Raw genomic sequence first — 15,000 nt, 5'->3', positions numbered from 1 at the left:
TTGAGATAAGCATTTTAAGCATACAAACACTTTATTGGAACTTTTGATACAAAACAAGGTACGTACATGTAGGTTGTACCAACATGGACATCTATGAACGCGTACGCTCGGGCTGCGCCCTCCGTCTTGTACTTTCCCTGATCGGTACACAGTTTTGGTGCACTGCTATTCCGACCGGCAACTTGTACCAACATATACATCCATGAACGCGTACGTAGTGTACTTTCCCTGATCGGTACACACTGTTGGTGCACGGCATAAGAAAAGAGCTAAAATGGTCAAACTCAATCCATTTCAACAATAGATAGTCGATAGTAGCTGTGCCGATGAAGTAGGGCACGATGCAAGTTAATGTTGTTTAATGAATAACATGTCCGCCATACATTTCAGTACAAAATTGCTCGGTCAGACCTACAAAGTGCTATATCTCGAATACGAGGCGTCGGACTGGGGGTTGTAGAACAATTTTAAGTTCGTCTAATGATTCTACATCCGATTCTGGATAGCGGTTTTTGACCACTTTTCAATATTTTGTGACACCCCGAACCTAGGGGCAGCTCCTAGCTTTTTCAAAAATGTGCACCGATCGGGCCGGAGAGCTCGTGTGGCTCAAAACATGTTTTCGCTAAAACACCTCAAAACGTGTCGAGAACGCACCCTAGCCTTTTTTCAAAAGTTATGGCCATTTAAAGTGAGGTGGTTTTTTGCTTCAAAATAGCTATTTTACCCGTCCCTATGGCCATGCTTTAAATTTTCACGAAAATGCCAGGTCAGACCTAGGGCGGGCCATATCTTGAATACTAAACGTCGCAGACATTGGTCGTAGAACAATTTTAAGTTCGTCTAATGATTCTACATCCGATTCTGGATAGCGGTTTTTGACCACTTTTCAATATTTTGTGACACCCGAACCTAGGGGCAGCTCCTAGCTTTTTTCAAAAATGTGCACCAGCGGGAAGCTCGTGTGGCTCAAAACATGTTTTTCGCTAAAACACCTCAAAACGTGTCGAGAACGCACCCTAGCTCTTGTTTTTCAAAAGTTATGGCCATTTAAAGTGAGGTGGTTTTTGCTTCAAAATAGCTATTTTACCCGTCCCTATGGCCATGCTTTAAATTTTCACGAAAATGCCAGGTCAGACCTAGGGCGGGATATCTTGAATACTAAACGTCGCAGACATTGGTCGTAGAACAATTTTAAGTTCGTCTAATGATTCTACATCCGATTCCGGTTTTTGACCACTTTTCAATATTTAGCGTTGGATGCACTAGCTGTTGAGCTTGACTCCTGGCATTGTAAGGCGATATAGGAGGTGCAGCATAGGTGGGAGGGCTTCCTCGTGGAGCTCGCCTCTGAGATACCTGTTGCCTTACTTACATGATTGGGTGGAACAAGCGCGGGCCCCAGGTCCGGATCGTGCGCCTGGGGCTGTGGCGGCGGTTCGCCCAATGCGCCGTGTTTCTCGCTCAGCGTCCAGTGTGTCGCTGGGTGGTGCCGCCGGGAGACTGCATCGTAGCATCGTCGTGTGTAGCGTGTTACCCGCTTGTCCGACCGTGAGCCGTGGCCCGCAAGGGTACAAGCTTGCGTACGTCGGTGCATTCGTGGTGCACTCGTTTATGATGTCACGTTGAAGACTCCTGGACAGGTCCTTTCGGTCCACGTCATGGACAGTGCCAGGTGCGGAGTTTGACTGGGGCGGTACATCTCCAAAACGATAACGGAGGTGTCCAAAGGTCAGCTCAGTGTGGACAGAAACCACACGCTGAGCATAAGGACAAAAGCTGGCTTGATCCCAACGTTCAGTACACTTCGGGACAGCGAAAGCTTGGCCTTACGATCCTTTGGTTATAACGAGTTTTTAGCAAGAGGTGTCAGAAAGTTACCACAGGATAACTGGCTTGTGGCCGCCAAGCGTTCATAGCGACGTGGCTTTTGATCCTTCGATGTCGGCTCTTCCTATCATTGTGAAGCAAAATTCACCAAGCGTAGGATTGTTCACCCTTTCAAGGGAACGTGAGCTGGGTTTAGACCGTCGTGAGACAGGTTAGTTTACCCTACTGGTGTGTGCTTATAGTCGCTATCTTAACGGAATTCCTGTGCAGTACGAGAGGAACCACAGGTACGGACCACTGGCTCAATACTAGTCCGACCGGACTTTGGTATGACGCTACGTCCGCTGGATTATGCCTGAACGCCTCTAAGGTCGTAGCCAATCCGAGCTGATAGCGCTTCTCAAACCCATTAGGTGTTCGGAAGCTAGCGGGCCTAACAACCCTCTGAGATCCGTTGGAGTCTGCGTCTGCAGCCCGGCGTCTCATCCCGCTATACCTAGGCCGCAATGAGTGGAGTTCGCTGCACGTGTTAGTACCGTAACTGGGAACGCCGTTGGCTTGAGCTCGCCCAACGTGGATATACCTAGTTTCGACACCTATCAACCGCCCGCAAACGACGGGACTTCAGGCTGGGAGCTGCGAGTTGTAGAGATGCGTTCGCATCGATCCTCTCAGGCGACCCATGCTTGGTGGTTTGTCCGTGCCCTTCCTCGATGTGCGCAAGCTCGTCTTGGTCTGGGGACCACGTCGACACAGGGGATACTCTTGTGAGAGCATGAGTGTACTAAGTTGAGTGTAGCAAGGGAACGCGTGCCCCTTCCTCGTTGGCGTAACTAACCATCTTGGTCTGGGGACCGTGGTACCGTGCTCTGGTGAAGCTTGGTGCGTGCTCCTTCCTTGTCAGACGAGTGACTTGACCTGGTCTGGAGACCGTTCCTTTATACTAGTGGACAAGAGTTGGCTTCTTCCGTGTCAGACGAGTGACTTGACATAGGATGGAGAAGGACACTTAACACTAATGAGCTTGTCGGCGTGCCTCGTTCTCGACTTGATTGTCTTGATGTGAGGACCGTGCGGACCACACCAGTAAGCTTACACATGCTCGTTACAAGTTGTATAAGTTGACCCGTTTGGCCCGGTTGCCTTGCACATGATGGTGTTGACCATGTTCGGTTAACAGGTCGTGTGTCGAGGTGGTCGGCCTTGGTAGTAGGATGTCTTGTGCATGTGACGTGTTGACCTGGTTTGGTCGGTGTGTCTCGTGTACGAGATGACCTACTTACCCGTTAGTTTTCCAAGTTGTATTATGTGTTGACTTAGTTGACGTGTCATGTGCTTGGATGATTAGCGTACGGGTCATGTATGGTGCGCTTGCTTCAGTTGAAGGGATGTACTAGTACAGTTGTATTAATCGTTTATTTCACGATCTGGTCTTTTGGCTGGATCGTGAAAAAACGCTAAGTCCCAAATCCTGAACTCGAGAAGAAAGCGCCAATGACAACGTTTTTGACTGGAGCTCCCTAGCATTCGGCTTTTTCTACTTTGAAGGGATGCACTGTTGTATGAATTGTTTATTCACGAACTGGTCGTTTGATTGGATCGTGAAAAAACGCTCAGTCCCAAATCCTGAACTCGACAGGAAAGCGCTGATTGCAAACATTTTGACTGGAAGTCCCTTGAAAATGGCGTTTTCGTTATTGGCATTATGTTGCACGTTTATTGTGGCTAGAACATTAATTATTCACAAATGGCACCAAAGCTTGGCAAAAGTCGCGAAACACTCCTATCTCGACGCACCAGCAATCGCAACTTGATGCAAAATAAATTGCACGAGCTAATGATACTTGTACCATGCACAGTACACCGTACCAAAATATACCCCTGAAAGTGTGCAATTTGGTGCTACCCTAGGGAATATGTATGGAGAAGCCTAGCTACGTGTGTCGCACGTTCCAAGTTGCATGGACGTCGAACAGAGGCATGCAAAAGCACCTATCTAGGGAATTACTCTACGTTCTAGTAGCAAGTGCGATTTTCCGGTCCAGCACGGCAGTACGCCTGCACGCATACACTCCATGTACCAAAAATGTACCAACCTAGGCGTTGCTCAGTAGCTTTTGGCGGCACATAGAAAAAGTATTCGAGTTCAGATTTTTGGGACTTAGCGTATTTTTAAAACTAATAACGAAAATTAAATTTTAAATCGGTAAACGGCTAGGAGTTGCTCAGTAGCTTTTGCGCAACGTGGCAAAAGTATTCGAGTTCAGATTTCTAGGACGTAGCGTATTTTTCAATCATAATAAACCGAATCAAACATAACAATGATGAAACTTACACCATGTCCCAAGGTTGTGCACAAAACGTAACGATAAAGTGCTGGCGAAGTTAGAGGTGCACCAAAATTGTGTACCGATCAGGGAAAGTACTCTACGTTCCTATGATTTGGGTGAAAAGTGTTATTTAACTGCTGGTTAGAATAGACAGTTGCTTATCATACACATCGCAAACGAACACCCCTTAGTGAGCATTAGCAAAAGTCAATTGCACAAAGCAAATGCAATACAAACTGATCAAGTACATTAAAGAACGCTACGTAGCAGGACTTCTTTCCAAGAATGGTGTCCGCAACGGGAGGGCAAGCGTCCTTCCCAGGTTTTCCTAGTAAACCTTGTATGGTAAACATACCCAAGCGTGTCTGTAAGCACGCAACGAAAGTCACGAACGGGCACATACCTAGGGAATGTACTCTACGTACTTGGACTTTGTCCAAGAATGGTGTCCGCGACGGTCGGGCACTGCGACGCAATAACCAAATCCTAGGATTGTAACTTTAGTGTGCACAAACATAAACATTAACGCGTTCGCTCGGGCTGCGCCGTCCGTGTTGAACACAAATGTGGGTGATTATATGCGTGGAGGGACAAAAACATACGAGGAGGAGACAGTTTTCTGCACGATGTGCACAGAGCTCATTTCGTCGTCCCGGGCGAATGGAAAACACAAACATCGCGAGTATCGTTCTAGGTTTCTGTCTATAAAAGGGCAGGCCAAAAGGTGACCGGTTGAGATAAGCATTTTAAGCATACAAACACTTTATTGGAACTTTTGATACAAAAACAAGGTACGTACATGTAGGTTGTACCAACATGGACATCTATGAACGCGTACGCTCGGGCTGCGCCCTCCGTCTTGTACTTTCCCTGATCGGTACACAGTTTTGGTGCACTGCTATTCCGACCGGCAACTTGTACCAACATATACATCCATGAACGCGTACGTAGTGTACTTTCCCTGATCGGTACACACTGTTGGTGCACGGCATAAGAAAAGAGCTAAAATGGTCAAACTCAATCCATTTCAACAATAGATAGTCGATAGTAGCTGTGCCGATGAAGTAGGGCACGATGCAAGTTAATGTTGTTTAATGAATAACATGTCCGCCATACATTTCAGTACAAAATTGCTCGGTCAGACCTACAAAGTGCTATATCTCGAATACGAGGCGTCGGACTGGGGGTTGTAGAACAATTTTAAGTTCGTCTAATGATTCTACATCCGATTCTGGATAGCGGTTTTTGACCACTTTTCAATATTTTGTGACACCCCGAACCTAGGGGCAGCTCCTAGCTTTTTCAAAAATGTGCACCGATCGGGCCGGAGAGCTCGTGTGGCTCAAAACATGTTTTTCGCTAAAACACCTCAAAACGTGTCGAGAACGCACCCTAGCTCTTGTTTTTCAAAAGTTATGGCCATTTAAAGTGAGGTGGTTTTGCTTCAAAATAGCTATTTTACCCGTCCCTATGGCCATGCTTTAAATTTTCACGAAAATGCCAGGTCAGACCTAGGGCGGGCCATATCTTGAATACTAAACGTCGCAGACATTGGTCGTAGAACAATTTTAAGTTCGTCTAATGATTCTACATCCGATTCTGGATAGCGGTTTTTTGACCACTTTTCAATATTTTGTGACACCCCGAACCTAGGGGCAGCTCCTAGCTTTTTTCAAAAATGTGCACCGAACGGGCCGGAGAGCTCGTGTGGCTCAAAACATGTTTTTCGCTAAAACACCTCAAAACGTGTCGAGAACGCACCCTAGCTCTTGTTTTCAAAAGTTATGGCCATTTAAAGTGAGGTGGTTTTTGCTTCAAAATAGCTATTTTACCCGTCCCTATGGCCATGCTTTAAATTTTCACGAAAATGCCAGGTCAGACCTAGGGCGGGCCATATCTTGAATACTAAACGTCGCAGACATTGGTCGTAGAACAATTTTAAGTTCGTCTAATGATTCTACATCCGATTCTGGATAGCGGTTTTTGACCACTTTTCAATATTTTGTGACACCCCGAACCTAGGGGCAGCTCCTAGCTTTTTCAAAAATGTGCACCGAGCGGGCCGGAGAGCTCGTGTGGCTCAAAACATGTTTTTCGCTAAAACCCTCAAAACGTGTAAGGAACGCACCCTAGATGATAAAAGTGCAATCAGAATGTCAATCGACAACTTTGTTGGGGTACCATTTTTACTCTACGGGCCAGTAGCTTAGGCGCGCCAACAGCGCTTTCCTTTCGGGTTCCCATTTTTGCCCTCCTGGGATTATGATCATTTGCTCATTGCCTACTATAGGGAGGGTACCTTGCTACGAGGTCAAACATGAAGATTGCACCAAATCGTAGTTTTTACCTCTATTTAGTCGTAGGAGCATGGTTTGCAGTGGCAGTGGGTCATTAAGCCCCGTTTGGGTCATACGTCCCTCCGCGATAAAAATCGTCGTATGCCTATAGTCCGAACTAATGAAGCAAAAGTGGTGTCTGGTGGGCTCTGCCGATGATTTTAACCTATGATTTTGAGCTTCCACCCTATAAAAACGTTCCCTGGAGCAGTACATCACGGGTCTACGGACCCAAAGACTTCGTCGTGATGGTTTCTAGTAAAAAAGTTGTAACAGCTAAGGGTTTTGAATACGCGTATATTAACCATTGCTTGAAACTAAGCTTCGTTGTCTTTAAACTCTGCAAGACCAATCGAACTTCTTAGGAAACCCGAAGGATTCACGCTAAGCTCGATGAGCTATTATGGGTAGTGGTGCATGATCTGGTGTTCCTTGGATCTAATCCAATGAATAAATTTATGAGGGTATATATGGTGCAGGGCACAAAGCGTGATGAAACCGGGTCTCCCTACCAAATGTGGCATATTTTTTCCCTGAGAGCGAAGCTCAGACCCACGTAGGGGAGAGCGAAGTGGAACTTAAATGTTCTATGCAGCAAATGTTCGCCATGCGGATAAACAAGTTGGAATAGTTCAATGTAGTGTAATGCAAACACGAATCGCAAATAACGATACGGGACCCAGAAGCAATTCTGCGGATCCCTCGGGGAGTGGTGAGTTGATATAAATTAGAGGTGAAAGTCCAAGTTGTTCAAGCTCCGGCTCGGCAGCCGATACGAGGTTCCTGTTGGGCTTTGTACATCGCGCAGAGGCGCCGTTCGGTTCTAGCAATGATTCCCGCCACCATGTTCCATGCGTGCAGAGATCCGTTAGAGCTCGTTCAATGTGTCCCGCCGTGATTACGAAAAAGTCCAACAGTTGACCAAGTTGGGGGTGCGTCAAGTAAACGCGCAGAGATGCCGTTCGGTTTAGAGCAATGTCTCCCGTATCACGTTGGAGTTCTTCCACTAGTGCAGAGATCGCTGAACCGTTCAATGTGTCCCGTCGTGGTGTGCTTGTACCGAACACTTAGGATACACCATGCTTTGTTGGTTTGGGATAGGAGTGGTCGCGCAACTGCCTCCACGCCGCAAAGTGCCAGTTCGGATTGAAGGTCAACTTTAGCCGTTCAATGCATCAGTCGGTGGGTGTTCAGATGGCATCACAACTTCCCCTAGGTGCTTAAGTTGGTTGGGTTGTAAAACATGTGCACATGCGCAGAGTATCGTGCGTACTAGCAAAGTCTCCCGTCACGGTGGTTATGAATGAGTTCCATTCAGTGCAGAGAGATCGTTAGTGCGTGCAATGTGTACCAGTCGATGTGTCGTACCGGAATACAACCCCGCTTAGAGGCCCGTCGCTCGAAGAGGACAAGCAAGAGTGCGCAGAGTGCCGTACTGGCCTAGCAATGTCTCCAGACAGACGTAGGAACACCCGACGCAGTGCAGAGAGTAGATCCGCTAGCCATGTGCAATGCATCCGACGTTGTCTGCTTGTGCAGTCTATCGAGTGGCGCCAACGACGCTCCGGCGTCACAGAACAAATCTCGGTGGTCACGGGGACTTGCGCCTCGCGTGATCAAGAGTGTAGTTCGTGTTCAAGCAATTGACTCGAATTCTGGTTGATCCTACCAGTGATATACGCTCGTCTCAAAGGTTAAGCCATGCATGTCTAAGTACAAGCTTCCTAGAAAGTGAAACCGCATAAGGCTCAGTATAACAGCTATAATTTACAAGATCCTCATCCAAACAGTTACTTGGATAACTGTGGAAAAGCCAGAGCTAATACATGCATTATGCCGGGACTGTTGGCCTCCGGGTCGGCGGAACTGGTGCACTTATTAGTTAAACCAATCGCCTCCGGGCGCTTTGAGTTGAAATCTGGATAAGGATGCCGATCGTACGGTCGCTTGCGACTGACGACAGATCTTTCAAATGTCTGCCCTATCAACTATTGATGGTAGTGTAGAGGACTACCATGGTTGCGACGGGTAACGGGGAATCAGGGTTCGATTCCGGAGAGGGAGCCTGAGAAATGGCTACCACATCCAAGGAAGGCAGCAGGCGCGTAAATTACCCAATCCCGGCACGGGGAGGTAGTGACGAGAATAACAATATGGACCTCTCTAACGATGGTCCATAATTGGAATGAGTTGAGCATAAATCCTTTTGCAAGGATCAAGTGGAGGGCAAGTCTGGTGCCAGCAGCCGCGGTAATTCCAGCTCCACTAGCGTATATTAAAGTTGTTGCGGTTAAAACGTTCGAAGTTGATACCCCGTCCAGACTCGCGTCCGTCGCGGGCGCCCGGCCTCTCGGTTGGGACCGTCCGTGTACGCGCTCGCGGCTGCGACTCACAATGGTGTACCTGGGCGTTCTACTCCGTGACGGGTCAGGACTTGTCGCCGCGACCTCGTCGGTCAAGGTCTTGTTCGACCCAGCTTCATGGTGCCCGGGAACTCGTTTACCTTGAACAAATTAGAGTGCTCAAAGCAGGCTAGTTCAAAGCGTCCGGTCCTCCGGGGCCGGCGTTGGCCGAGAATAATTTTGCATGGAATAATGGAACATGACCTCGGTCTGAGTGGTTTCGTTGGTTTGTAATAGACCAAGAGGTAATGATTAACAGAAGTAGTCGGGGGCATTGGTATTACGGCGCGAGAGGTGAAATTCGTAGACCGTCGTAGGACCCACAGAAGCGAAAGCGTTTGCCAAGGATGCTTTCATTAATCAAGAACGAAAGTTAGAGGATCGAAGGCGATTAGATACCGCCCTAGTTCTAACCGTAAACGATGCCAATTAGCAATTGGGAGACGCTACCTACCTTCGGTGCTCTCAGTAGCTTCCGGGAAACCAAAATCGGGTTCCGGGGAAGTATGGTTGCAAAGTTGAAACTTAAAGGAATTGACGGAAGGGCACCACAAGAAGTGGAGCTTGCGCGCGCGATTCGAGCAGTCACCCAGTACGGTCACGGTGTGTTTTGCTCCGCGGTGAAGATAGAAATTTTGTGCAAAATTGCCTGGAGGGACCCAAATTGGAGTATAAATCGTTCATAAGAGTGAATTTAAGTGCAACGAACGAAAACCGCATGAAAATCGGTGCAAAACGCGGAAAAATATGATAAACATTCCCCCATACATTTTGTATGGGGAACTATTTTCGCTAAAAAATGTGTTAAATAAGTCTTTTCAACACGGTTTGCGGTGAAATCCATAAATCAGGTGGTGTTTAACAATTTTTAGCCGATAAACAGTGTTTGCCGGCGAAAATTCGCGAAAAATAAGGTGCGGAAAATTTGCGTAAGGAATTACAACAACAACAACAACAACAGTATATGTGTGTCGCGAGTGCGTATAACATTCCGGTCCACGAGCGCCGGAAGTGGCCGGAAACGGTAGTGTTCGTGCCCGTGATCGAGTGTATGCAAAAAACCGGACGAAAAACGGACGTAAATCGCCGAAAAACAACGTGGTAAAAAGTGTCAGGGTGCTACCGCCGGAGCACGTGTCTCCGGGAAAAGGAGTTTAATAGAAAATCGCTAATAACTTCGCGAGTTTTGGTCGGATTTGTGTGCGGTTTTCACCGTTGGGTTAGTTTCGATGCGAACAATACGATCCCATCAAAAAAAATAGTGAAAATCGTGAAAAAATTTTTGACAGTTTGTGATGACATCTGAGTGACAAGCAATACCCAGGCGACAAATATTTTATCGGCGAGCAGTTCCCAGGGGACAAAATTTGAACTTACCGTTACTGCTTGAAAACTGCCCGATTTTTTAAAAAGTGTGCGGAAAATTCTGGGAAGGTGGGTAGTGCCTCGGGAGCTCGAATCTGCTCGATTCGACCAGATCGTGCAACTCGAAAATTGCTCGAATTTTTCGAATCTGCTCGAAAAATTTGAAAAATTCGGGAAGCTGTGGAGGGGTGTAGAGCGACTTGACTAGAGTGAAAAACACGGGAAAATTATTTTCCCCCTTCCCCGTCTCCTCCAGGGGCCAGAATCACAGCAGCTGGGCGGCGCAGCATCCCTGGGGTCATCTCGACCCCACGGGGTCATATCGATCCCCAGGATTATCTTGACCCACAAGGGAGTTTACCACGAAGATGGAACTCTCAAATCGCAGTTTGAGGCCTCGGCAGCCATCCGTCGATTGCGGCATGGGTGCGGTTCAGAAGAAAACCGCAGTGTCAGCCAAAATTGACACTGGACGTACACCCTGGCTGCACGTTTGAACGAGGAAAATGAGGTTCGTCTGCACCTGATGTTGCAGGCGGAGAAGGCGGAGAAGGCGGAACTGATGAAGACGGTAGCAGGTCTCCAGGCCACTGTTGAGGGATTGCAGAAGCAGCTTGCGGAGTCGCAGCAGGCCAGGCTTTCCGCCGAAGCGGACGCAAAGAAGGAGAGAGATGCATTGCTGGCCGAGATCCGCGATCTAGGGAAGCAATTGCGCCAGGAGCTCTGCTGGCAACGCGGGCAACAGCAGCAAGCACAACCTGGTCCGTCAGTGACAACGGCGGTTACGCTCCCGGCCTACCAGGTGCCAACGGGAGAAGACATCCGGCAAGTGGAGCAGCCCAGCTTCGCTGAGGTCGTCCGCCGCAAATATCGCGGCATGGCTAAGGGAAACCCCGGCAGCCCCTCAGCAGCAGCAGCAGCAGGAAAACCAGCAGCAGCATCAACAACAACAACAGCAGCAGCAGCGGCAGCCACAGCGACAGCAGGTCACAGGCTCGCAGCAGCAACAACAGCAGCAGCAGCGCCAGCCACAGCGACAGGCGGTCGCAGGCACGCAGCAGCAGCAACAGCGTCGGCAGCAGCAACAACAGCAGCAGCAACAACACCAGCAGCGGCCTACTGCTGTACAGGCGCAGCGTAGCGAGCAGTTGCACCAGGAGCGACGACGTCCAGCACGCCCTCGGCAGGACCAGCTCATCTTTGAGCCGGCCGAGGGCTGCTCTTACAAGGCGCTCTTCGAAAAGATCCGCCTGAATCAGCGCCTGGCGGAGGAGAACAAGCACGTGCATCAGGGCTACCGCACGACCCGCGACTTCCTTCGCCTTACACTCAAAAGGATGCAGATGCCGCTGTGCTGCTGCAGCGCATCCAGGAGGAGGTCGGTGATTTGGCCACTGGCCGGATCATCACGGAGATGGCCGAGGTGATGATTACCGGCATCGACATGTTGGCCACAAAGAGGATGTGGAACGTGGCCTGCAGCGGGCGCTGGAACGCACAGTAGTTGCAGCAACCACGTCCTTGTGGGAGCGTCGTGATGGGACGCAGCGTGCCCGTGTCCGACTTCCACGGAGGGACGCTGACCTTCTGGCGGACAAACGTATCCTTGTTGGATACTCGGCGTGCCTGGTGCGCAGCGCGCCAAAACAGCAGCGAAGCGCCGTTCGCTGTTTCCGCTGCTTGGAGCGTGGACACACCACTGCAGACTGCGCCGGCGTGGATCGTTCCGGCCTATGCCTGCGATGCGGAGCCACGGATCATCGCGCGGCATCATGCACCTGCGATCCGAAGTGCATCGTTTGTGGCGGCCCACACCGCATCGCCGCCCCCATGTGCCCAGGCCCGCAACCACAATGTTGAACGTCCTGCAGTTCAACGCCAACCATTGCGAGAACGCCCAGGACCTGGCGTTGCATGTGTTGACCACCGAGGGTCTTGACGTTCTGCTCTTGTCCGAGCCCTATTGCGTACCGCGCAATAACGGCAATTGGGTAACGGACGAGAGTAAGACGGTTGCCATCGTCGTCAACGGCAACCGGCTGCCGATACAGCGTATCAGGCACCGTCAGACCCTCGGTGTGGTTGCGGCCGACGTCGGTGGAATCGCTGTGGTGAGCTGCTATGTGTCGCCGCAGACAGGAGTCCCAGAGTTCCGAAGCACTATGGAAAAGATCGACCTGATCGTCCGCGGGTGCAGCCGGGTTCTCCTGGCCGGCGATTTCAACGCCATGCACCTGGACTGGGAAGCAGCAGGACTTGCCCGAAGGGCTTGGAGCTTCTCCAGTTGGCGGACAACCTCGGGCTGGTGCTACTGAACAAGGCAGACTGTCTGCCAACGTTCAAGGGGAACCGAGCGGACACAACTCGGTTTCCGCCCAGCCGACCGGACGTTACGTTCGCCAGTAGTGTGATCAGCCGTCTCGACCCGCGCGAGCACAGCGCCCGAGGCTGGCGCGTTCCCGACGTGGTAACGCTCAGTGATCACCGTTACGTCCGGTACGAGGTTGGCGTGAGTCCACCATCATCGAGGGATCGGGCAGCACGGCGTGGACAGCGCCCGGCCCGCGTAAGCAATGCCGGTACGCGCTGGAAGACCAGTCAGTTTGACTCCCAGCTTTTCGGGAAAGCGCTGGCCATGACTGGGTTCGCCCGTCAAGCTAACAGCGTCGAAAGCTTGGTCGAGTCGCTGACCAGCGTCTGCGACGAGACGATGTCGCGGGTCTTCCCAGCGCAGGACCACACAGGTCGGCCAGCTTACTGGTGGACTCCGGCGATCCAGACGATGATCGAAGAACTCTCCAGAAAGGAGCAAATGGCGATGAGGACCATTCCGCCCAACGAACAGCTCCAAACGGAACTCTTAGCTGCCAGAGAGAGCCTTCGGAAGGCTATTCGTTCGAGTAAGAACGAGGCGTTCGACCAGTTCTTGCTGTCGATCAGGGAGGATGAAACCGGAAACTTTTTCCGGAAGGTCTTCCACTGGTTCCAGGCGGCCCGCTCAGCCCCGGAACGCGATCCAGCAGAACTGCGGCGAATTGTCGACGCCTTGTTCCCGGTTCATCCGCCGGTAGAGTGGCCTGATCTCCGAGTTGGCAACATGGCGCCGCTCCGATCGATCGGCCTGACCGAGCTGGAGAATATAGCAGCCAGCATGCACCCGCGGAAGGCTCCTGGGCTTGATGGAGTACCGAACGCCGCCCTTACGGTTGCTCTCAGGCAGCAACCGGAGCCCTTCCGCCGGGTGTTTCAGGAGTGCCTGGACACGTCCTGCTTTCCGCAGCCGTGGAAAAGCAGCGACTGGTGCTCCTGCCAAAGCCAGGCAAGTCACCGGGCGAGCCGTCGTCATTTCGCCCGATTTGCCTGCTTGACAACACAGGCAAGGCTTTGGAGCGGCTGCTGTTGAACCGGCTCAACGAATATATCGAGGATCCAGAGAGTCCGCAACTGTCTGAGCAGCAGTTCGGATTCCGGCGAGGGCGATCGACTCTGCAGGCCATACAGCAAGTCGTAGACGCGGGACGAAGGGCGAAGTCCTTTGGCAGGACGAACAACCGTGACCGGCGCTGCCTCATGGTTGTTGCCCTGGACGTCCGTAACGCGTTCAACACGGCTAGCTGGCAGAGCATCGCCGAGGCGCTCCAGGCGAAAGGAGTCCCCGTGCAGTTGTGCCGCATACTGCAGGACTACTTCGCCGACAGGGAGCTCACGTACGACACGGCGGACGGGCCGGTTACCCGCCGAGTATCGGCAGGTGTTCCACAGGGGTCTATATTGGGCCCCACATTGTGGAACATCATGTACGACGGTGTGCTAGCCGTAGAGCTCCCTGAGGGCGCCTCCATCGTGGGATTCGCCGATGATCTTGCGATCCTGGCAGCGGGGACAACACCGGAGCACGCAGCAGCGATTGCGGAGGAAGCGGTGGCAGCGGTCAACAGCTGGATGGTGCGGCACAAACTCTCCCTGGCGCCGGAGAAGACGGAGTTGCTGATGGTGTCGAGCAAGCGAAGCGGATACAAAACATCCCTGTGAACATCTGTGGAGTGGAAGTGCGCTCGAAGCGGTCGATCCGCTACTTGGGGTCATGCTACACGACCACCTGTCGTGGCGCCCACACGTCGAGATGGTCGCGGACAAGGCCCTCCGTGTGGTGCGAGCATTGCGTGGCGTCATGCGCAACCACAGCGGCCCCCAAGTGAGCAGCGGAAGCTGCTCGCCGCAGTGGCCGCGTCCATCATCCGCTACGGCGCACCCGTCTGGGCGGAAGCCGTGGACCTGCAGTGGTGCAGGCGGATTCTGGACCGCGTGCAACGGCCCTTGGCCCAGGGCATCACGAGCGCCTTCCACTCCACGAGCTGCGAGGTAGCGGTGGTTTTAGCCGGAGAACTGCCATACCACCTCCTGGTGAAGGAAGACGCCCGCTGCTACAACCGACTGCAGTTAAGCCCGGACAGCAGTCGAGAGGCGATTCGCCAGGAGGAAAGGGAGTCATCGCTGCAGCTGTGGCAGCAACAGTGGGACAACGAGGCGGCGAATAACACCAGCCGTTACTTACGTTGGGCCCACCGACAAGTGCCAGACGTGCGCCTGTGGACGGGACGGAAGCACGGAGAGGTAGATTTCTACCTCTCGCAGGTATTGAGTGGACACGCCTTCGTCCACGAATTCCTGCACGTGTTCGGGTTCGCTCCGTCCCCGGACTGTCCCAGGTGCGCAGGGTCGGTCGAGTCGGTGGCC

Source organism: Anopheles arabiensis (genome assembly GCF_016920715.1).
Source record: "Anopheles arabiensis isolate DONGOLA chromosome X unlocalized genomic scaffold, AaraD3 X_pericentromeric_contig0003, whole genome shotgun sequence".
Taxonomy (NCBI): Eukaryota; Metazoa; Arthropoda; class Insecta; order Diptera; family Culicidae; genus Anopheles; species Anopheles arabiensis.
This window is presented reverse-complemented; position numbering follows the sequence as displayed.